We start from the raw sequence: 22711 nt of genomic DNA on the forward strand, positions 1-22711 counted from the left end.
CCTGGGAGAGCTGCAGGGACCAACTACCATAGCTGGGCTGTGGGCTGTGCTTGGCAGAGCCATGGGGCTTGGCTGCCCAGAGCTCATCCAGGTTAGGTATCTTGATATAGCTGCCTAAACAGACTTAGACACTCATGTTCACATTCTTTTATGCATATACTTTTACAAAATTTGAATATTTTCTAATAATTGCCTCTCAGGTATATGTAATGGTGCACATCCTGCAATGCATCTCCCTTAAGTGACTTCATTTCTCTTTATTTGTCCCCAGACACATAGTTAATGAAATCACCAGTAAAAATAAGATATCATAGGTGGATTTTTTTTCTCCTTTTTTGCAAATATCTTTATATATATATATTTAGTTAGTTAGTTGTTGAAGGGCCTTTATTTTATTTGCATATTTATATGTGGTGCTGAGAATCGAACCCAGTGCCTCACACATATATGAGGCAAGCACTCAACCACTAAGCTACAACTCCAGTCCCAGCAAATATCTTCCTGTTACATAAATGTTCACTCAAAATATCTGATTAAAACAAAAATATGGATGGGGCAGCAAAGGGCGGACTTGATCACTGGTTAGCACCTTCTTTGCCAGGGAACAAGTAAGTATAAACCTGTGGCTGTGGCAGCTTTGGTTTTTACAGTACATGCTACAAGATGGGAAGAATAGAAACACGAAATATTGTTCAGAGAATTCTTTTTATTCAGTGTTTCATATTTTACCTTTTTTTCTGTCAAGAAAAGATGATGACCCAAGAGAATCTAAGTCAAGAGTTTCTGATTTTAAGACTGGGGATATAGGTCAGTGGTAGAAAGCTTGCCAACCATGTGCAAGGTTCTAGGTTTTATCCCTAGCAAAACACACACACACACACACACACACACACACACACACACACACAATAAAAGAATTCAGAATTTGAGTTGAGGGGACTACATAAATCTGGTTACTCCTTTTGGGGGTTTTCCTAAATAACACCAGACATTGTATTCTAGGCTTTTCCTACCTGTTGACATTTAGTCCTGTCAATCTGGAAGGCCAACTGCAGGCCAGAGAGGATTTGGGCGTGGTAGGTGGAGGAAGTGGGATTTGAACTCTGGGATTCTCCTGTGCACAGTGCCACAAGAAGCACCTTGGGAAACAGTATGCCTTTAGGATGGTGCCCGTCTTGACCAATGCACCTGGTGTGGAGGAGAGCTTTGACTGGGTGCTAAGGCTCCCTCATTCCCCTTGGTACCTCTGTGCAGAATACACCTTGAACTGGGCTTTCAAGTGAGGCTTCAGTGGAGGTCTCTAGAACAAGGAGCTGCTACTTGTTATTAGCTTTTGTATTCCTCTGTGGCATTGACTTTCTAGGGATTCTGTTCTTTTGACACTAGATGAGGGAATAGTGATACAGGATTGTCTTTCCTCCTATAGCAATTTTATGCAGATTTACTGTCATACCAGCCCCTCCAAGAAGGATTAAGGAGTGCTTAATCATTTCCAACACATTTTGTATTGAACATACTATACATATATTATTCCTTTCACAACTGAACATTTGTCTAACAGTCTGCCCTAGAATTTTGTTAGGGATCGATGCCATATTTGCCAAGTGTATAGTTTCCAGAATCTTATTCTTTGCTCTTTTCTGAAAACTTGAGAAAACATTCCCTGGCTTCCATTTCCTGACAGCTGTCCATTTTTCTTCCTTAGAAAGCCACTCTAACAATGGTGCCACAGAAACATATAATCTCTTTTCATTGCAGTGGGAGAAATTCGTGAGGGCCTTGTAGTTGTTTTGAAGGCCCTTGCCATCTCCAGCCTTGTTTAAAGATCATACTGATTGCAAGAAGAATTAAGCAAAGTACTGAAGCAGCTCTGCCTCTTCTGTTCCCTTCTGATGGCCTTTCTCTCTTTATTTCTCCCTTGGATTCAAGTGGCTTATGACAGTCATTTTATTTTAAATCTCATTTTCCTGGCAGTGAGACCTCTTCCTCCCCACCCCAGTCCAGTTTTGTTGGGCTTTTACCTTTGACATGGTAGGCTCAGGGTGGATGGTCACTCTGGCCTTCTGTGGACCTTTTGTTCTGCTGAAGAGGGCATGACACTGAGGGTCCAAACTGGATCTGAGAGAGAAGAAAAGAGAGATGGTTACACTGGCAGGAAAGAGAATGTATGAGCAGGAGAAAGTAGGTATCTAATGGAAGAGATTAAAATTGTTTTGCTATGTGATACATGGGAAAAAGTACCAAATCAGTAACCATTTTTCCATGACAAGTGTGACTGGGAATGCCTTGTAGCACCGGATCTCTCCTGGAGGATGGGATGAAGAAGTGCCATCTCTAAGTGGGAGAGAGGGCTGCGGAGAGGCTGGGGCCTGCCTTGCCAACCACATCTGTTTCCTGTGGGTGTGGCTGTATCCAGGAGCCCAGTTTACATCTTTCTCTGGCTGTGGAAGTGACTAAGTGGTAGACAGTGATGTTCAAGAGGGGATGCCACCCTTCCAAAGAACTGCTGTTAATGGTGTTTAAAAACATTCTGCTCATTTCCTTTTTTAGTTTAGAAAACTTGTTATTCCCTTAATGGTTCTAATTATTTTTGTGTAAAATAAGACTGATCATTGGATTCACTTTAATTGATTGAATTTTCCTTAAACATTTCAAACTACATTTATAGGTTTAATATATTTTATTTTTAAGCATTTAAGATGTCTGGGAGGCAAGCTTATAATCATAATAGGAAAAAAATGTCTCAAACCAAATCTATTACACTTACAACTTACAGTAATCAAGTGAACTTGAACATAGCAGTATTATTTACAAACAATAAATTTCCAATACATCATTTAACTTACTGATGACAAAACCATTATAACAGATTCTCTGCATTATTACAAACACTTTAAATGACAGTCACCCAAAGATGTCTTGTACTTGACACAAGCAGTATGCATATGTGCTATGGGTTTGGTTTACTTTGAGGCCTGTCCTCTTTTTCTTCCCAGGCTTGGTTACCTAACTAAAGAGATCTGCCACCTCTGTTCTTGGGGAGCTAGAGTTTGGCCTCTGGGCATTTTAAGAGTAAAGCATCAGATTAGATCCAGTCCACATCCTGCCTCCTCTCTGGCTTTTGTGCATGTCTATTGTACTCCCAGAGCTTTTTGCCCCACTCCATAGTCCTGCTGACCACATGCCATTGCATCCCGAATTCCTCTCATACTTCTGTCAGGGTGTGAGGCCACGTGCTGTTGTCATTCTAATGACCAGAGAGAAAAGCCCTGAAAGTTCCCCTGGGTTCTGTGGACACTGTCAGGGAATTATGTAGAGAGAAAATGCAGTGTTAGGGTGTATGTGGAAGGTAGAAACGTTGAAGTGCTTTTATCCCGAATATCTGTGCTGTGCTCATCCAGTTTAGGAAACTGCATTATTATATTTGCATTTAAAATATTGCCCTGCAATGTTTTAAATATGAGACTTTTTAATATACACTTAATTCATAACTGATTCTCTTATGACTTTATTTTGTTGAAAAAGATATTAAGATGCTCTGGGAATTATAATATTACACTATAAAATGACTGTTAATACTATATTATTGATTTTGGATCTTATGCCCTATTTAAAAAAAATTGAAGGCATTAAACAGTGGTGTATACATATGTTTGTGTATCTATATATGGGGGCGGAAACATATGTATATCCAGTCACATATATATTTCTGTGTATGCCAGATGTGGTGGTACAAGCCTATAATTCCAGCAACTTGGGAGGGTGAGGCAGGAGAAACACAAGTTCAAGTTTAGCTTCAGCAACTTAAGAGAGATCAAGTCTCAAAATAAAAACAACTGGGAATGTAACTTAGTTGTAGAGGTCCCCTGGGTTTAATCCCCAGTATAAAAAAAAATTAAAAATTACAAATGTTTTTAAGCATTATTATACACTTTTTAAAACTTCATTTAAAGATTCTACATAGTTTACTTAAGTGTTCTTTAATGCACTTTTAGATTACTTTTCCAACTCTGATAAATACGTTTGTGCAGAGTATTTATTATATGCAATTATTTCCACAAGTGGAATCAGTGGGTCATTGATACAGATATATTTAAGGGTCCAGTTACATATATTGCCAAGTTGTCTTACCAAAAGTTTGTCTTAGTTTACTGAGCTATTTACTAGAGCTATTTACTAGAAAGCGATTTGCTCTTGGATTAACATTTTTACTACAAATATTTTTTCCAGTTCAATATTCGCCGATAAATCTATTTTTATAATCAAAATTAAAATAGTAGTTTATAATTTCTAGAGGAATTTGTTACTTGTCTTAACAAAAATTTTATTCAAGTCTTAAATTCATGTAGAATTTATTTCAGTATATGTATTTGGGTGAGACAGCTCTGATTTAAAAAGAAAAATAATCGGAATTGCTACTTAGTTGACACCATCCTCTTTATTTGATTGATTTGTGGTATTTTCTTATAATGTATAGGTTTTATTTCTGGGTTATCTACTCTGACCATCCTTCTGCTTATCTTTCTACCTGTGCCATATTGCTTAAATGATGTAAAATCTTTAGTACTCTTCTGCAAAATTTTTTGTTGTTGTTGTTATAGCCTGTTTGTTTTTTCAGATGAACTTTGGAAATTTTATGTTGAATCTGCAAATTATTTTGAGGAAAAAAGATGTCCTTTTAAAATTTCTTAGTCTTTACAACCAAACACACGGCATGGTCTATGCATCTACTCATATCTTGTTTTTTTATAGTTATCACAAAATTTTTAAAATTTTTCAGTTTTCTGGGCTGGGGATGTGGCTCAAGCAGTAGCGCGCTCGCCTGGCATACGTGCGGCCCGGGTTCGATCCTAAGCACCACATACAAACAAAGATGTTGTGTCCGCTGAAAACTAAAAAATAAATATTAAAAATTCTCTCTCTCTCTCTCTCTCTCTCTCCCTCTCTCACTCTCTCTTTAAAAAAAAAAATTTTCAGTTTTCTTTAAATAGGTCACACAGACTACTGCCTTGTGAGTACAAGGCAAAGTTATTTTTTCTTATTATACTTATTTTTAAAATTTTTTTTAGTTGTAGTTGGACACAATACCTTTATTTTATTTATTTATTTTTATGTGGTGCTGAGGATCGAACCCAGGGTCTTACACATGCTAGGCGAGCACTCTACTGCTGAGCCACAACCCCAGCCCTTATTATGGTTATTTTTAGTTGCTTTATAGTTTGTGTTTTTAATCTATTTTTTCTCAGCATGTTTCTAGATTGGTGAGACTTGGTATTTAGAATTTGTGTATCTTGAATTCACTACTTTTAAATCAAATATAATGATTTTCCCATGATTTCTAGAAACATATCATTCAGAAAGAAAATATTTTTTGTCATCCTTTTTTAAACTATCTTGTTTTTTGTCTCATGTTTTTTTTAACATTGACCTGAATCCTGAAAAAACTTTTATAGAATTTTTTAAAACTTAAAATTGTAAAAGAAAAATTTAACAACTAGTAGTGATAATGGCATGGTATGCTTTTAAAGGAAATACTAAGGACTGGGGTCATTGCTTACTGGTACAGCACTTGCCTAGCAAGTGCAAGGTTCTGGGTCCAATCCCCAGCACCATAAATGAATAAACAAAAGTAAAAAACAAAAACAAAGGAAATACTAAGTTTTGCAGACGGTTCTATAGCACCATAAACAACATGTTTAGCATGACATGATTTTCTTGTGCTGCAGATGTTTACATTTATTTATGGTATTTTTAAATTGCCCCCTTCTCCAGTTTGGTTCTGTTAGCTCAAGAACAGGCACAGCCCGGATTACACATGATGAGGGGTTTTCAAATCCAGTGGAACTTTATGCCTGTTTCCAAGTCTTGAGAACCTCTGAGTGTTTCTCTTTTCCCTTCTCTTCTCACACCCCCTTTCCTCTTTTTTTTTTTTTTTTCCAATCTTCAAGCTGTGGCTTATAAGTCTTAGCCTGCAGTAGCTTATAAGTACCACAGTTGGGGCCACATGATGCCATTTTTATTAGTATAAGGCAAAGTTATTTTTTTAAAATAGGTAAAAACATCATGTGTTTTCATAATCTGAATTTATTCTATTCAAAGAATGGGTCTTCATTGAAATAGTGGTTTTCCTAGTTTGCCTAAAATGCTTCTTTTTTAAAATATTCTTGGATGCCAACATCAAAGGTTGACAATTCTAGGTCAGTTCTCTTTCCTTTCTCCTGCTTCCTTTTTAAACTTACTGAACCATGGCAGAAAAGAAAAGCTGATTGTTGATCAGTTTGTTTGTTTCTTAAAGCTTACAAACACTGAGCAGTTATCTGACAGCCGTACTGGCCTGGAGGAATTTTACCCGTGGTGCATAGGAAAGGGACACAGGGCCAGGGAAAATAACTTCACAGTCTGAGGCCCCTCCCACAGCCCTCTGAAGTGCTGCTTTGGGTTTCCCCTTCCTGTCTCAGATGCTATCTCAGCCAGTCCCCTTACCAGAGAAGCTTTGTAGTGGAGGAACACCCGGCTTGCGCACAGGGTATCCAGGCCCTAGCCTGGAAGCTGCCTCTCACTTTCTGACCTCAGGAAGGCTGCCAATCTCCTCTGAGCCTTGGTTCCCATGTGGGAAAGGAGAGCCTGTTAAGTGTTGGTGAGTGTGGGGATTCTCTCACAAGTGGCGGGAAGAAGCTAGGATCCAGGTGGACAGCAGAACTGAACAGGGAGGGTAGGGGTGAGGAAAAGCAGAGTTGGAGATGCCATGCCTAGAACGAGGACCCTGTTTTCTTTTACCTCTCCTTTTCCATTCATGTTGAACACTTGTGCACAAAGTAGTACCTTTCAAGCTGCAGCCTGTTCCATTTTCACTGGGTAGTGAATGAGAGTAGTAAGGTATGCTTTCTCTGCTGCCCATAGCTGCTACAAGCCCAGCCCTCCTACCAGAAGTGGCCTCTCCTCTGTGACATCTGTATTCATCATCTGAACCTGAACCTGAGTTGAGGACGGCTACTTACAACTCTCTGACCCCTTCAGTTAACTGGTTAACTCTTGTGGTGTTCATTTAAGGCAACTGTAATTGTACCTCTTGGTACACACCTCTTCTTTGCTCAGTTGCACACTTAGCCCCCACCTCCTGACGCATAATAGTGAAGGCTTATGCAGTATAAGCTATTCAAGACAGATTTGTGGGGTAAAAGAAAGAATGAGAAAGGTCTAAGATATTATTATAAGATAGTTATCGAACTTAAAATGTCCATTCTGTCCCTGGGGTATAGCTCAGTAGTAGAGCATACATAAGGCCTTGGGTTCAATCCTCAGCACCCACTAAATTAATAAATAAATAATGTTCATTCTGCTTTTCTGCAATTTAGTATTTAGCAAATGTTTTATTACAGAGAAGTAGTGTGGTATTTGATCATTGGATTAAGTTTGCCCATATCTGCCATTCTGATCTTGGACAAACTGGGTTAGAATTTCTGCATATGAAAATGGAAGAGAAAGAATAACAAGGGTTTTCAAAATTTAGTTAACACAAGAATGAAATAAGTGCCTGTTAAAACTATAGGTGTCTAGACTCTGCCTTCTAAGATTCACTGGGCCTGAAGGAAGGGGCAGAGCTTGGGGAGGGGGAACCTGTAAGTTAATGCACCCCCAATACCTCCTGCTGGTCCTCAGACAGGTGGTCCAGGGAGCATCTGCTGAGAACCTTTGAAGAAGATAATGTCTAAGGCTTCTCCAGTTCTCTTTTATAAGGATACTTTATAACATCAGAGACATCTGTTTGTATAGTTATTTTCTTTCAAAAGATGTTTAGGCCAGCTCAGTGGCACATTTCTGTAAGCCTAGTGGCCTGGGAGGCTGAGGCAGGTGGATTGCAAGTTCAAGGGCAGCTTCAACAATTTAGCAAGGCCTTAAGCAACTCAGTGAGACCCTATCTGTACATAAAATATAAAAAAGGGCTGGGGGTGTGGCTCAGGGGTTAAGCACCCCTGGGTTCAATTCCTGATACAAAAAAAAAAAAAAAAAAGTTTAGTGCCTGCTTACCATTGTGAGTTCATTGCGGCAAGTACAAATTAGCGTGTGCTACATAAAATAGTAGGAAAAGGTGTGCTTACAAATCATTAATATGTATTATTATTATTATTATTAGTGCTGGTATGGAACCCAGGGCCTCCAGCAGTCTGGGCAAGTGCTCTACCACTGGGCCATATCCCCAGCCCAAATTCTCTTGAAGGAGAAAAAAGTTACTAGGATTCCCTTGTTTTAGTAGGTATACTTAGTAGAAACATTTTACTTTAGTAAATCCCAAATTAAATTTCCTTGGCAATAGTTGTTTAATAGTACAGTGTTTAGCCGAAAACCTTTTTCTAAGAATGTTTACCTTTGAAGAGTTACATATTTATCACACCTATTCACTTTATTAATAGCACCATAGGAGTGGATCATCCCCTTCAAATACATGAGTGACACATTGTCAAGCTCTATGTATGATTTGTCCATTCCTTTATGAACTTAAGCTGTAAATGTGTTATTAATAAAATATATCCACAGATTCTAAAAGATTTATAAAAATGCTATCGTTCATTGACATGGAATTCTTTTATCACTAGAGGGTCTTCTCCTTCCCCTTCTCCATCTCCTTCTCATCCTGCCCCACCTTGCTCTTCCTTTATCTTCTTCTTCACTAAAAATAAGTCCCATTCTCATAGTTAAAGCCAGAAATGAAAAAAGGAAACACTTCAACACCTCTTTTTCTTCTTTGCCATTTGGTCCTTCCATTCGGAGGCCTTTAATATAATAAATGATCCCAGGGTGAAAAGGAAAAAGGAATACACATCGTTTCACTACTTAAAGTGTGTGTGTGTGTGTGTGTGTGTGTGTGTGTGTGTGTGTGTGTAAGTAGTGGGGTGATGGTTGCTGCAAGAAATGTATGAGGTTATATTAATTTATCTTATAATTTTATGTCCTAGTCACAATACAAAGTTAAGAAACTTCATCTCGGATTGAAGAGTAAATATAGGTTACTCAAGCAAGTATGAACAACTCAATGAGAAAAGAACACATTGTTCCCTGAATTCCCTGAGCATTCTGCGCGGTGCAGTCATCAAATTGTCTCTAAACATCCTCAGTTGCAAGCTTCCCACGCCAGCAGGAAATGGACCCAGCCTTGCATTTAAATCCCAAGGCAAGCCTAGAGTTTGGAAGATATCTTACTTTGGTAGATCCCAAATTAAATTTCCTTGGCAACAGTTGGAAGAAGCAGACAGATTTTCATTAGGCTTCAGGTTATACAAAATCAATCAGAGGTCGCTGTGTTTTCGCAGGGAAAGATTATTCAAGGTTCTTCTCTGGCAGGAACAATTGTCCTCCAGAGTAAGTAAAGGCACTCTTACCCCCTGCTAATTAGATCCTTTCTTTCAAACAACCCTTTTCAAGAGTTTAAGTGCTGTAGACATTTTTGTACTCCCTCAATGTAAGAGTCCTAGAAATGGCAAAATTGAAAGGGGCAACGGGGAGGGGAAAAATGACATATTAAAGGGATCAGATGAAAGCCTCACCAAGGCTAAAGAAAGATATGGTTAATGGGTGAAATGTTGGGTCTATTTAGCTTTTTCTGTTTGCTCTCTAAATCACCCTATGCCAAATTAATCAAACCGTTTTTTTAAAAATATAAATAAAACCCTTATTATTAAACCTGCAGGTTACTTGCAACTGAATTGGACCAATGACTCTTAATATAAGGAGGGTAAATAGAGAGGGACCTTCTCTGTTGCACAGGTATGTGCAGTTGCTGTTCGTTGTGCCCAGCACATTTATTTAATGCAGCCACCTATGTCAATTAGGGATTTTGTACTTAAACCAAGTTACAAATTGAATTTTGGTCCTGTTCCCTCTTATTGTGCATGATATCATGTGCCTCCTGGTCATTTTGTGGCCCATTTTCTGCAGTCTATTAAATGATTTGTTTGTATAGTCATTTAGAATGAAAGTCACAAAATCATTTTTAGAAAGGTTATTGGTGCCTCTAAAATCTCCAAGTGTTGCCAGAAATTCCTCAGTTGTGGACATTTGCGACGAGGGCATGAGAGTCATTTCATATTTGAAGTATAGCTTTGAGCCTACTCATATCTCTTCCCGCCTCCCCAAAACCAAAACACAAACACATACAAGCAAAAAGCATATGAGAAAACAAAATAAAATTCTGCCATGTCTTTGCTGGAGGGATAACTGTGCTAACAGAGAGCTCCCATGGAATCTTCAGTTAGTGTACCTGGGGAATTTAAGGTTAGCTTGAGTGGATATGAGGATGGAGTTAAGTAATATTGACTTCTTAGCATCTAGCATAACTAATCATTCATTTGAAATTGTGTTCGATGATGCCCTCAAATAAATATTATAAAGTATCAGAGAAATAAAAATTTAAAACTTTGACACCAGCTTAAGAGTGCTGAACTCAATCATTACCCAAAATAAATAAGTATAAAATGCTGACCCTCAATAATCTTAGTTAGATCTGTGAGACTTTGTTAGCAAACCAACATCTTTAAATGCTTTGCTTTTTCTGGCACAGAAAATATTTTAGGACTGATGTACACAGGTAGTGTTAGGAAATAGATCACTCTTAAAAAAATTGTCATAGTTTAAATTGTCCAGAGACCCTTTTTAAAGTTTCATTTTCCTAAGTATCTGGGAATTACGATGAATATCCATCCACACAGCTTTCTTACTAGAGTGGAAATGTATTGATCCATTGAATAGATCAAACTTGAATCTACTGATAAACAGATGAGGGACATTAATTGAATTAAGTTTTTATTTATTTATTTGTTTGTTTGTTTGTTTGTTTGTAGTGCTTAAGATCTTAGTGCTCTACCCCTGCACTGAATCCCCAACCCTTGGATAGTCTTAATGGATATTTTACTTTCTCTTTCAATTAATATAATTCATTGGTAGACACAGTGAACCAGGCATAGAGAGTCAGTTATTTGCCTAAGGTTAAACAATGAGACTCAGGTAATGAGGCTCTAAGCTTCACCTCCTATGTACCACACTGGACTGCCTGTCTCCAAAGAATGCACCAACAAGCAGGGAAACAATGAAAAGAGTTGAAAGCCATCCTACAGTATGGGAGAACATATTTGCAAACTGTATATCTAATGAGGTTAATTTCTAAAATAAGTCAAGAGCTTCTACAACTCAATAGCCAAAATACCAATAACCTGTTTAAAACATGGGCAATGAATGTGAACAGACATTTCTCCAAAGAAAACATACAAGTGGCCAAATGGTGTAGGAAAGATGCTCAATGTCATTAATTATCTGGGAAATGCAAATCAAAACCACAGTGAGATATCATGTCATACCTGTCAGGATGGATATTATCAAGAAAAGTTTTGGTGAGGATGTAGAGAAATGGGAACTCTTGTATGCAGTTGATGGAAATATAAAATGGTGTTGCATTTTGGAAAACAATAAGGAAGTTTCTCAAAAAATTAAAAAATGATCCAGCAATTTCACTTCTGGTTCTGTATCCAAAAGAATTGAAGTCAGGGTCTTAAAGAGATATCTATACTCTCATGTTTACTATAGTATTATTCATAGTAGCCAAGATGTGGAATCAAACAACATGTCCATCAACAGATGGATAGATAAAGAAAATGTGTTATGTACACACAGTGGAATATTATTCAGCTTAAAAAAGACCTGCCATTTGCAACATGAACCTGGAGAATATTAAGTGAAATAAGCTAGACAGAGAAGGACAAACTTTGCATGATTCTGCTTTTATAAGACATCTGTAGTACTAAACACATAGAAGGAAAGAATATAGTAACAGTTGCCTGAGACTGGGGTGCAGAAAATGGAGAGGTGTTTATCAGTGGGTGTAAAGTTTCAGTTTTGCAAGATAAGTTAAGTTCTAGAGATCTGCTGAATAGTATAGTGCCTGTCATTAACAATACAGTATTTTTCTCTTCAGATTTTTTTTTAACTTTTTTTTTTAGTTGTAGATGAACACGATATCTTTATTTATTTATTTATTTATTTACTTATTTATTTTTATATGGTGCTGAGAATTGAACCCAGTGCCTCACCCATGCAATGCAAGTGCTCTACCACTGAGCCTCAGTCCCAGCCCTGTTCTCTCTCTTTTTTTTAAAATATTTATTATTTTTAATTTTCGGCAGACACAACATCTTTGTTTGTATGTGGTGCTGAGGATCGAACCCGGGCCGCACGCATGCCAGGAGAGCGCATTATCGCTTGAGCCACATCCCCAGCCCCCAGCCCTGTTCTCTTTAAAGTTTAAGAATAGGTCTTAAATGTTCTTACATGCATGCATGGATACATATGTGTGCGCATGTGCACATACGCTCGCGCGCATGCACAAACACACACACACACACACACACACACACATACACAACCATACCCCAAAATCAAAACAAAACAAAACAGACAAAACAAAACAAAACAAAAACACACAAGACAGCTTTGAGTGGTGTTGGATGTATCTAGAGTCCTGTGCAGTTCTTTGTCTATTGGTTATACCTTGATAAAGCTGTTTAAAGAAGAAAGAAAAACATATACACACACACACACACACACACACACACACACACCAGACCATGGACAAGTATGTTTATTATTATTATAACTTTGTTTTTAGATACCAAAAAACCCTGACAGTACATTCACATAGAAATCATTGAAGAAATTGTTGAAAACAATTGCATAAAGAAAAAAAAAGATTAAAGATACAGTAGAATAGAAAATCAGTAAGTAAGCTTTTGTAATTAACTTCATACTAATGAGAAACAGTTTTGTTGCTTTTGTGTTTATTGTAGTGCTGGGGATCAAATCCAGGGCAAACTTTCCCACCAAGCTATGCCCCCCCCGCCCCCCGCATCCAGCCAGCAGGAATACTTTTTTATTTAAGGTAATATTCAGCATATTTCAAAGCAGCTAGCATGATTAAATTATTCTTTCTTGTCATTCTGATATACTGACTTGATATAAGACATTTGCCCAAATCTCATGCAGAATCCTGATGTCATGATTCTGTCACTGCACTACCTGGGTCAGTGGAGTGTGATTGACACTGCTGATCACAGGGCTGCTCTTGCTAGAGTAGACACTTCCTAGAATACACAGATTTAGCTTTAAACCATTGTAAAAGTTAACCTGATTAATCATGAACATAGTCTTAGAAATGTAAATTTAAAAATATTCAAAAAGGGGGGAAAAGGCTGATGGGGCTTGGGGCCCTCTGGTCTTGGCTCTGGGCAGGCTCCTGGGCAGTGAGCCCTAGAGCCGCCTGCAGGGAAGAAGACAAGCTTGTCTTCTGGTGTTGAAAATCAGCCAAGGGGAGCAGGCAAAGAAGGTCATAGGTCTCTTCCCAGACCCAACACTACTGCATGTTGCTCTCATTAGATGTTTCTTCACTGAAATGATGATTGACATTCTTTTCATCCAATTTTAAATGCTTGTACACAAATGTAGGTGGGAAGAGGGGCGTGGAGAAGACATGACATTAATTAGCGTGCAGGTCATCTCCTGTATTCCTTCCAGGTCAGGCCCTCCTCCCATACCAGCTTCTTGTTGGTCCCAACAGAATGAGGATATTATAGAAGCCAATGTGGAAGCAGATGCATATACAAGGGAAGTCATTTTTCATGTCAGCTGTTTACATGCAGGATTGGAAAATTATACAATGCCCTGGAACTCTAAAATTATAGGAACACCTTTCAAAGAATGTTTCTAGAGTCTTCCTTTTTTTCCCCCTGCAGATTTCTATTCTAAGAACAGATTGTTGTCATATACTAAACTGTGCCTTGTCTTTCTAAAATAAGATTCTATCAGAATGATCTGACTTTTAAAACTGAAGTGTTTATTTGCAAACGTATCAGCTTCTTTCCAGGCATTCATAATGGCTCTAGGGAAAGTACAAAGGCTGCCCCTGGAGAGCAAGTCAGTTTATAGTCATTTGATTAGTCACAATGAACCAGCTTTTGAAACATAATATGTTGCTCCCTGCACAGTGGTGTATGCCTGTAATGCCAGCAACCTGGGAGACTGAGGTAGGAGGATTGCAAGTTTCAGGATAGTAGCAAGCACCTCAGCAACTTAGTGAGACTCTATCTCGAACTAAAAAAATTAAAAGGGCTGGGTGTGTAGCTCAGTGGTAAAAGTACCCCTGGGTTCAAGCCCCAATCCAAACAAACAAACAAAAATAACAACAAGCCCTATATGTCCCTTTTAGGGAAAATTGGCAAATTTCAATTAAAAAACAAAAAAAAAGTCAAAGGAACCAAGAACAGTGATTCATGCCTAGAGCCCCAGCTCCTTAGGATGCTGAGACAGGAGGATCCTTTGAGTTTAGAAGTTGAAGGCCAGCCTAGAGAACAAAGTACAAGACAACCCTATCTCCAAACAATTAAAAAAAAAAAAAAAAAACAAGTATTTATTGTCATTGTTTTAAATCTTCCATTTTATGTCTGGGGGTCAAATACTAAGGCAAATATGAAATCTTCTACATCTGTTACTGCTTAACATGAAATTACAAGAATAGTGAATTTTTAAAAATATTTTTTAAGATTTTTTTTTTAGTTGTAGATGGACACAATACCTTTATTTAATTTATTTATTTTTATGTGGTGCTGAGGCTCCAAGTGCCTCACCACTGAGCTACCAGAGAGCTACAGTGAATTTTAATTAATGTAAGATCCTAAATCAGGGGCTGGGACTGTATTCAGTGGTTGCCTAGCATGTGTAAGGCACTGGATTCAATTATCAGCACCACATATATTAATTAATGGTACATTGACAACTAAAAAAAAATTTTAAAAAGATCCTAAATCAGTAAACATTAGGTGTTGAACACTCTTTTTTTCAGAGCAGTAGACTGGTATATTATACAGAAAATATTGACAAAACTGAGAAGAAGAAGTATTAACCCCAGTTTAACCAAAATAATTTCTTCTGCATTCTGGTTACTCTAGGCTTCAGGTGTTCTCATAAGCGTTTGTGTATTATATGTCCTGAAGAGATGGTGTTAAGCCATCACAGGAAAAGGTTTGGGACAATTTCAGTCTCCAGACAAGAATGTGCTTGGTCTTTAGGTGTGTAGTCTGGGCACTGACAGGTATTTGCCTCCAGGTTCTTTCAAGGAAAAGAGGGCTGCTGTAGCCCAGGTAGTCTGTACTCATTGGAATAATCCCAGTTGTGTGTGCACTGGTGGATACTGCTCTATATGTATCCATCAGGAACACAAATAGGGGCAACTTTCTAAACTGTTCCAAGGGGTTGTCACAAGCCACACATGATGGAGGGTCACTTGAAATGTAAAATGTGTATCTGAGGTATAGAGTTTTGACTTCAGTAACAGGTACATTTGGTCGTTGGAAATGCTACCCCACCAAGAAGATGATGACACTTTCCTCCTAAGATTGGGAGAGAACCAAAACCCACATTCTGCCTTTTGGGGATCATTTATGGCATGTCAAGAAGTTAGTTCTTGAAAGTTGCAAAACTGTTAGCTTTAGGAATTCATGTAGCAGGTAGAAAAGAGAACTCAAAGGAGTTGAAGATAATAAACCCAGGTGTCATTTTCTACAGAAGCAAAATAGTTCAGCAGAATAAAGTCTGTTGAACAAAAGCAAGGTCAAAATTTCTTTTTAAAAGCCCCTTAGAAATGTGGTGTATGTAGAATTTACAATGGCAATTTACTCAACCATAAAGAAGAATGAAATAATCGCATTTGCTCATAGATGAATGGAAATGGAGAAAATCATACTAAGTCAAATAAGCCAGAGTCAGAAAATCAAGGGTCAAATGTTTTCTCTCATATGTAGAAGCTAAAGCAAAATAAGGGAAAGAAGGCAGTTTGTGTGTATGTGTGTGTATGTGTGGGGGGGATCAGATCATAAATTATAGAGAAGATCAGTGAAGCAGAAGATAGAGAAAAAGAGGGAGGTAGGGAGGGAGGAGGGTAAAGGGGAGCAAATACATAATTAACTTAACAAAATCATGTTATATACATATATAAATGCACCAAAGGGATTTCACCTTTATGTATATATAGAACAATCAAAAATAAATGAAAAAAGAAGTGAAAGAAAGATCAATAAAGTAGAGGAAGGAGAATAGGGGGAGGGATGAGGGGAGGAAAAATCTAGGAGGGGTGCTAGATGGAGTTTGAAATCAAATTCCTTGCACATATGATTCTGTCAAAGTGAACCCAACTACTATATGTAACTATAGTGCTCTAATTTAAACAAAGAAAGAAAGAGCCTCTTAGACAGGCTTCCTTCCCGCTGGTCTTCAGATGGTCACAGTGCCTCACAGGGCTGCACACTTCATAGGACAAAGTCGAAGGCTTTTTATTTATTTATTTATTTTCTTAAAGAAAGAGTGAGAGAGAATTTTTTAATATTTATTTTTTAGTTCTCGGTGGACACCACATCTTTGTTTGTATGTGGTGCTAAAGATCGAACCCCGGGCCGCATGCGTGCCAGGTGAGCGCGCTACCACTTGAGCCACATCCCCAGCCCCAAAGTTGAAGGCTTTGCTGGAAGTCCTAGTGAGTTGCCAGACTTGAACTGAACACTCCTTATGCACTTTCCATGTGATATTCGTCAATTATGTATAGATCACCTATATTAATGTTTATAATACATTGTCACAGCTGTGCATTAAGTTGTGGTATTTTAACACTGTTTTCCATTAAATAGGGAATAAGATCTTTTTGTCCCAAAAGCTCAGCCAAGTTGCAAACAAAAATTTAAAAAATTCTACATTTGTTTAAAGTGATGTTTTTTTACTCAATTTAGAGAATTTCATTAGCATGAATTTTGATGGACTAAAAAACTCTTAGTTCATTGTATTACCCTTTTATCAGCTCAGAGATCATAGACAACAACTTGCTGAGGTTTCTTCTATTTCATAATGGGGTAGATTCCTTTTTCAACCCGGGGCATTGTCTCTGACTGCTGTCCACTATAGGCCAGTCTCATGTGGTTGATGATGCCAATCCCAATCATGTCCTGCAACTGAGATGTGTTGTTTGTGAGGTTTGCCCTCCTTACTTGCTGCTGTGGGGGCCAGCTTCCAGTAAGCCCAGTGTCTGATTGACCCTGACAGTGCACAGTGGGTACTGTGCAGCACTCTGCACCCCTATCCTAACACTCCCTAGCTGTCGCCCTGCGGGCCCTTCTCTCCCCTGCACCCTTCCTTCCCTGCTGAGAGAGAAAGCCATGATGCAGCCTCAGGTTGCCCCAGAACTGACCCTGATTTTATTAATGTGACCACATTTCCCTTATTGTTATTTAGTGTGTTAGTGGTTATGGCCCTAAAAAGAACGTGGGACATCATCTCTGCCTAAAAATTAACTGTGTAACTGAGAAATTCCCCATGGGAGATACATTTGGGTGGGTGGTGGAAGAAGAGGAGGTAGAAGAGAAGAAAACTACTTTTCATCCTGTCCCTTTGTTTTCTTTTAATTTAGATTTTTGAGCCTGTTGGGTCAGAGCTATGTCTTTTGCTGTACTTTGTGCAGTATCTAATATACTTCTTGTTCTCAGAAAAAGATTATAAAGTGATGGTTTGTAATCCATTTATGACAAAATGATTTCTAGATTTATCTGGAAGAGGAATACCTATTTGTATTGAAGTGATAAGGAAAGAGGGTATATCCTAAGTATTTCCCAGGCCAAAAAACCCCAAATCTTGTCTAAGCAAGTGCCATGTACTTATCCCCTAGCCCAAAGAAAGGACAGTCCACACTTGAAAATTCTATTAAAACCAGAAACTAAAGAAAGGTATTGAGCATAGTGAAAATTGCCTTGATAGTAAGAGAATAGTTCCTTGGGGCTGCAGGAGTGTCTTCTTCCCAAATGTGTTTCTAGTACCTGGGATAGGTTTGGTTGCAGGGGATGTCACCTTTGAGTTTGGGGACAACTAATAATCCAAAATTAGTTTGTTTTAAAGAACTCCCTCACAGGTAATTAGTGTATTTGGCAAGATACAGGCAGTGGAGTGGTCTATTTAATAAGAAATTCTTTTGCCAAAAAGACAGCAAAAGAAATGCTGAGTGCTGCTGGAAGCTCTGATCTCTTGCAGGACACGACGTGCCCTTTGCCTGCAGCAGGTCCTCATGCAAGCACTTGCTGAAGGCATCCACTCTTCCTTGGCAGATTTCTTCTACCAGTTTGAGTCCCATTCATCCTGCAAGGCCCACTTTAGACATAGTTTTGAGTCTCAAAAATGACTTCCTGTTGAAATGACTGATGTCCATCCCTGTGTCAGGTCTCAGAGGCAGAGACCTGGCCTCATTCCTCAGTGAAGGTAATGCCTGGCAGAGTGAACAGAGGACAGTTGAGTTCCCCTGGAAACTCAAGCAAGGGGACAGGCTACATGACCCTGGGTTGGTGAGTGGACCTTTTGGTGCTGTGGCTTCTCCAGGGTACAAAGGTCTAGGTGCAGGGTTGGGCTGAGGACTAGAGATTTGTATTTAGGGCCTGGTGCAGGCTTGCATGACATAGATGTTCATAGCATACTAGCTCCTAGTCTTGTTCACTCTTTCTCTGTCATTTCAGGACTTTTATTTAGAATTTGCACTATCACTGAGGATCATAGAGCCACTTTTTTCTTCCAGTTGAAGATCTCAAAATTCCAAGTCACGAAGAGGTTAATTGCCTACAGACCCTTGTTAGGGATGAGACATGGGGTGTGGGGTACAGTCTGTTGCAAACTACCAGCTTTCTCCAGTATCAGAAGTCTGTTTTTGTTATACTATCCTTGAACTGTGTTTTGTTTGTTTTTGAGTCTCTGTTCTTGGCTCTGCTTTCATCTTTGTTTTATATTTTTAAGTTTGAATTTGAGTCCAAGTCTCTTCATAATTATCTCTGATGGAAATACAATAAGATTTACATCTAGGGAGAGCAATCAAAGGAGTTGCCACACAATCTAGTCTAGCAGAATTAAATCCACATTTGTAAATACCACTCTAACCCTAGCACATTCTAGAGTTTGTAAGAGAAATAACAGGGTTATGATTCAGATTGGAAATGAAATGTTATCACTGGATCCTCCAGCTGACCACCTCCTGGGCCCTCCTGTGGTCACCATTGTTTTCCCCCAGCCTATGAGGTTTCTTCTCCCACAGCCAACCCTGTCCCACCACCTGCTAGTCTTCCTTCCCACAGCTGGATGCTCTGCTCAGATGTAGAGGCACTTCTAAGGCCTTCCGTTTAAGAGCCCCCCTGATGGTTTTTTAATGTTTGTTGTTTACATCAACATTACAGCAAGAAATCTATTTGGACACTTTCTTGAAGTTTGCCTAGTCAGTGGTTCAGTGATGTGCTGCTTTAAGAGACACTTCGTGGATTGTTTATTATTAGCCATCTTGGTTCTGTGAGTGGGCAGTTCTCACCTGGGTTCTCTCATGAGGTTGCAGTCTGGGCTGGGCTTGTCAGACACATGTTAGTGCTTCTGCTGGTGTGGCTGGGCTGGCTGGAGGCTGTCTCCCAGGAATCCACCATGCATGTCCTCATAAGAAGACCTCTGGGGAAGTTGGGCTTCCCCACAGCAAGCCTTCCAGAGGCTCAAACTGCAGGATAGGATGACGTACAATCGGGTCTTGGAAGTCCAACAGGTTAGCTTCTACTACTCAACAGAGAGGTATCGGTCACTAGGGCACAGGGGGATGGGGGCAACTGGGAAGAGGGGTGTCATTTTTGGACATTAGCTACCACAGCAGGAAATAACCACTACGCATTTTCACATGTTATAATGTTTTCTGCATTTTCACTATTTTCTACATTTACTACAGTGTTCTCATTTTACCATTACTTTACTCTCACGATTTTTGTGGTCTCTCTCTTTGCTGATTTCCTGTTTTGCATACTTTTCTAGAACGGGTGTGGGAAATATCCCAAAAGTTGGGTAAGCGAGCCTTGAGTGCTGACAGAGGCTTCTGTTACAAGCTCTAAATGAGTGTCCAGTGTCCTGTGCAGGGGAGTATCTTTCCTTTCCTTTGTCCAGTAAAAACATGGCAGAGTATCCAGAGCTTGCCTCTGGGAAATGCCTCCTCCCTCCTGCCCAGAGGAGGTTGCTGGAGGAGGGAAGCCTTTGCTGTTCTGAGACTGGCCCTAAGTTCCCTTGTGACCTTGGGCTGGTTATCACATATGCATGAACTCAGTTTGCTCTTTGTCTGAATGTATGAGTCAATAAACTTGTTCATTCCACTAATTTCCCTTGTCCGTCCTTAGCCTTCTCCTTGCATCTGTCTTTCATTTAAAAGAACTGTGTTCAGTTCTCATTCATGTGCAGGTGACCAGCCCCTCCTCTGTTAGCAGGCTCTTGGGAGCACAGGGCATTTTGCTGAGGCAGAATCACTAGCTTTCCTGAGGTCCCTGCGAGGGACACTCTGACAGGAATTGATAAGGGCACGTTATGTAAAATCTGGAGGGCAGGGCTTTCCCTTTTAGGTCAGCACTCAGCCGCAAGCTAAAAATGCTAATCAACAGAAGCATTTTCTGTGTTCATTCCAGAGACTTTCCCAGGGGCACAATAAATCTAGCCTGCATGTTTACAGGATCGTTGTTACTTAACAAGCTAGTCTCCCAAGCTTAAGAGTTTTTGGTTTCATCAAACCTCACCCAACCTGCTATATTCGTAAGATCCATTGTCTACTTGTATTGCTCTCCGTACTGTAAGATAATTTTGCATACTTAAAGTAATTTTTACACCCAAAACTAACCTTACATGAAGTAGAGGAATACTCAAAAGTTACATCTCTTTATCTCTCTCTCTTTTTTTCTTCTTCCAAACTTCCATCTCTGGGTCAGTTCAATCTCTAGTCTGCCCACTTGTACCCCCAGTTAGCTAGTTTACTCATTGACACATTCATTCACCGGTTCGTTCATCCATCCACTAAATGTTACTTTGAGTGATATGAATAATGTATGAGGAAGATGAAAGGATAGCATCCTGCCTTCAAGATGCTGGGAGTGTAGGGAGGAGGCAGACCCGTCAACAGGTAGTGTCAAGGCAGTGGGCTTGGGACTGCTGACCTGACTGTAAGGTTCCCCTTTGACTTGGCTTCCAAGGAATCCACAGTCTCTCTAGCAAGCAGTATGAGCAGGACGTGGGTTGAACCCAGTCACAGTGTGAATAGTGAACTGTGGGTAACCCTGCTTTTTTCTGGAACCTTGACCTTTGAGCAGAGCTTCTGAACTTGGGAGTATGGGCTAAATGCTCTCGGGGCCCAGGGATGCTGAGATACATACTTTCTAGATTTCGATAAGCACAGCCAGATCCACCAGAAATGTCACATCTCATAGACACTCCCTTTAACAGTGTCTCAGAAGATGTTTTTCCCAGGCCCTCCCCAGAGTTTTGCCAGTGTGATGGGTAAAATACACAGTATCTCTCTAAATTAAGAAAGGCAGCCTTTTGTATCTATATTGCAGATAGTTTTCTTGTTTGATGTTGGAGTTTGTGTCCTGCATAGACTATCCTCCTGTGAGATATTCCCTGTTCACTCCTACTTCTCTTATGGCTTTATTTTTACATTTGGAAATTTTGATCCATCCCAAATTACATCTGGTATAAGGAATGAGATATGAATCTGGCTTTATTTATTTTTTTTCTCAGATGGCTACCTAGTTGCATTAAAGATATTTTATTGAGTAATCTCTTTTCTTGGAAAGCTGTCTTTATAGTTACATTCCTTAATTGTATAATAAATTAAATCCCCTCACCTATTTTTAATTCTTCATTATGATCCACCAGTCTGTTTTGTGGGCTTCTCCTTCAGTTCCAAGCTGTTATTGATTGATTGATTGATTGGTACTAGGGATTGAACCCAGGGGTGCTTAACCACTGAGCCACATCAGCAGCTCTTTTTAATTTTTACTTTGAGCCAAGTTGCTTAGCACCTCAGTAAGTTGCTGAGACTGGTTTTGAACTTGAGATCCTCCTGCCTCAGCCTCCCGAGTTGCTGGGATTATAGGCATGTTCCACTGTGTTTAGCTCCCAAGCTGTTTTAATACTGAAGCCTCATAATGGGGAGCTTCAAACTTTGTTAACAGGAGCAAAGTCTTTCTTTTATGTCCTCAAAAACCAGTCTTTAAAGGAAGCTTGACAAAACTTAAATTTGACTATTTTGCCTTGAGAATTCATTTTCTCAATAAATATTAGGTACCGGTGATGCTAGTCATGACCTACCATTTCCTTCTCTTGATTTATTCCTTCTCTTTCTTGCCTTCCATAAATGTTCATCTATTGTTATGTGCTGGACACTGTTTGCTTAGAGATTGAGAGGAGAATGAGATTCCCTGATTTATTTATATCACAATGAGCTTGACTTTGACTGCCATTAGAGCTCACCTGGAGGTCTTATACAAAGCCACAATGCCAAAAATGGGAAAGAAGCCTCTTCAACTGCCACCTCTGTATGTTATCCTAAGTCTTTGCCCAACCACTGAGCAGAATTAATAATCTCCTAACTGACCAGTTCTGTTTAATGCCTGGAAAATTACAAAGAGGGAGGTGAGAGTTAATGCTCTCATCCTCTGTTAGGTTTTCTTAAAAAATATTTTTAAAACAGATTTTTTTTACACACAGAGACAATTGTCAAGGGAATATACACACCCAACTAGCTTGTGGAAAGATAATGGAGAACTACAGAAAACTCCCCCACGGCGGCAAGGGAAGGAAATACTTT

General features: G+C 39.2%; 1 protein-coding gene across 3 annotated transcripts in view; it reads left to right on the top strand.

Moving 5' to 3' along the window:
* Tjp1 (tight junction protein 1) overlaps nt 1-22711 on the top strand; it is a 230528-nt gene that overhangs the window by 77539 nt on the left and 130278 nt on the right. The window contains exon 1 of one of the 3 annotated variants that reach the window (XM_076851431.1): nt 6510-6637. The exons of the other annotated variants lie outside the window; for them this stretch is intronic. The gene's annotated coding sequence lies outside the window, so the exon portion shown is untranslated. Of the gene's footprint in view, nt 1-6509; nt 6638-22711 lie in introns of those variants that run through there. 3 annotated transcript variants of the gene reach the window in all.

This window comes from Callospermophilus lateralis, chromosome 3 (genome assembly GCF_048772815.1).
Source record: "Callospermophilus lateralis isolate mCalLat2 chromosome 3, mCalLat2.hap1, whole genome shotgun sequence".
NCBI classification, from domain to species: Eukaryota; Metazoa; Chordata; class Mammalia; order Rodentia; family Sciuridae; genus Callospermophilus; species Callospermophilus lateralis.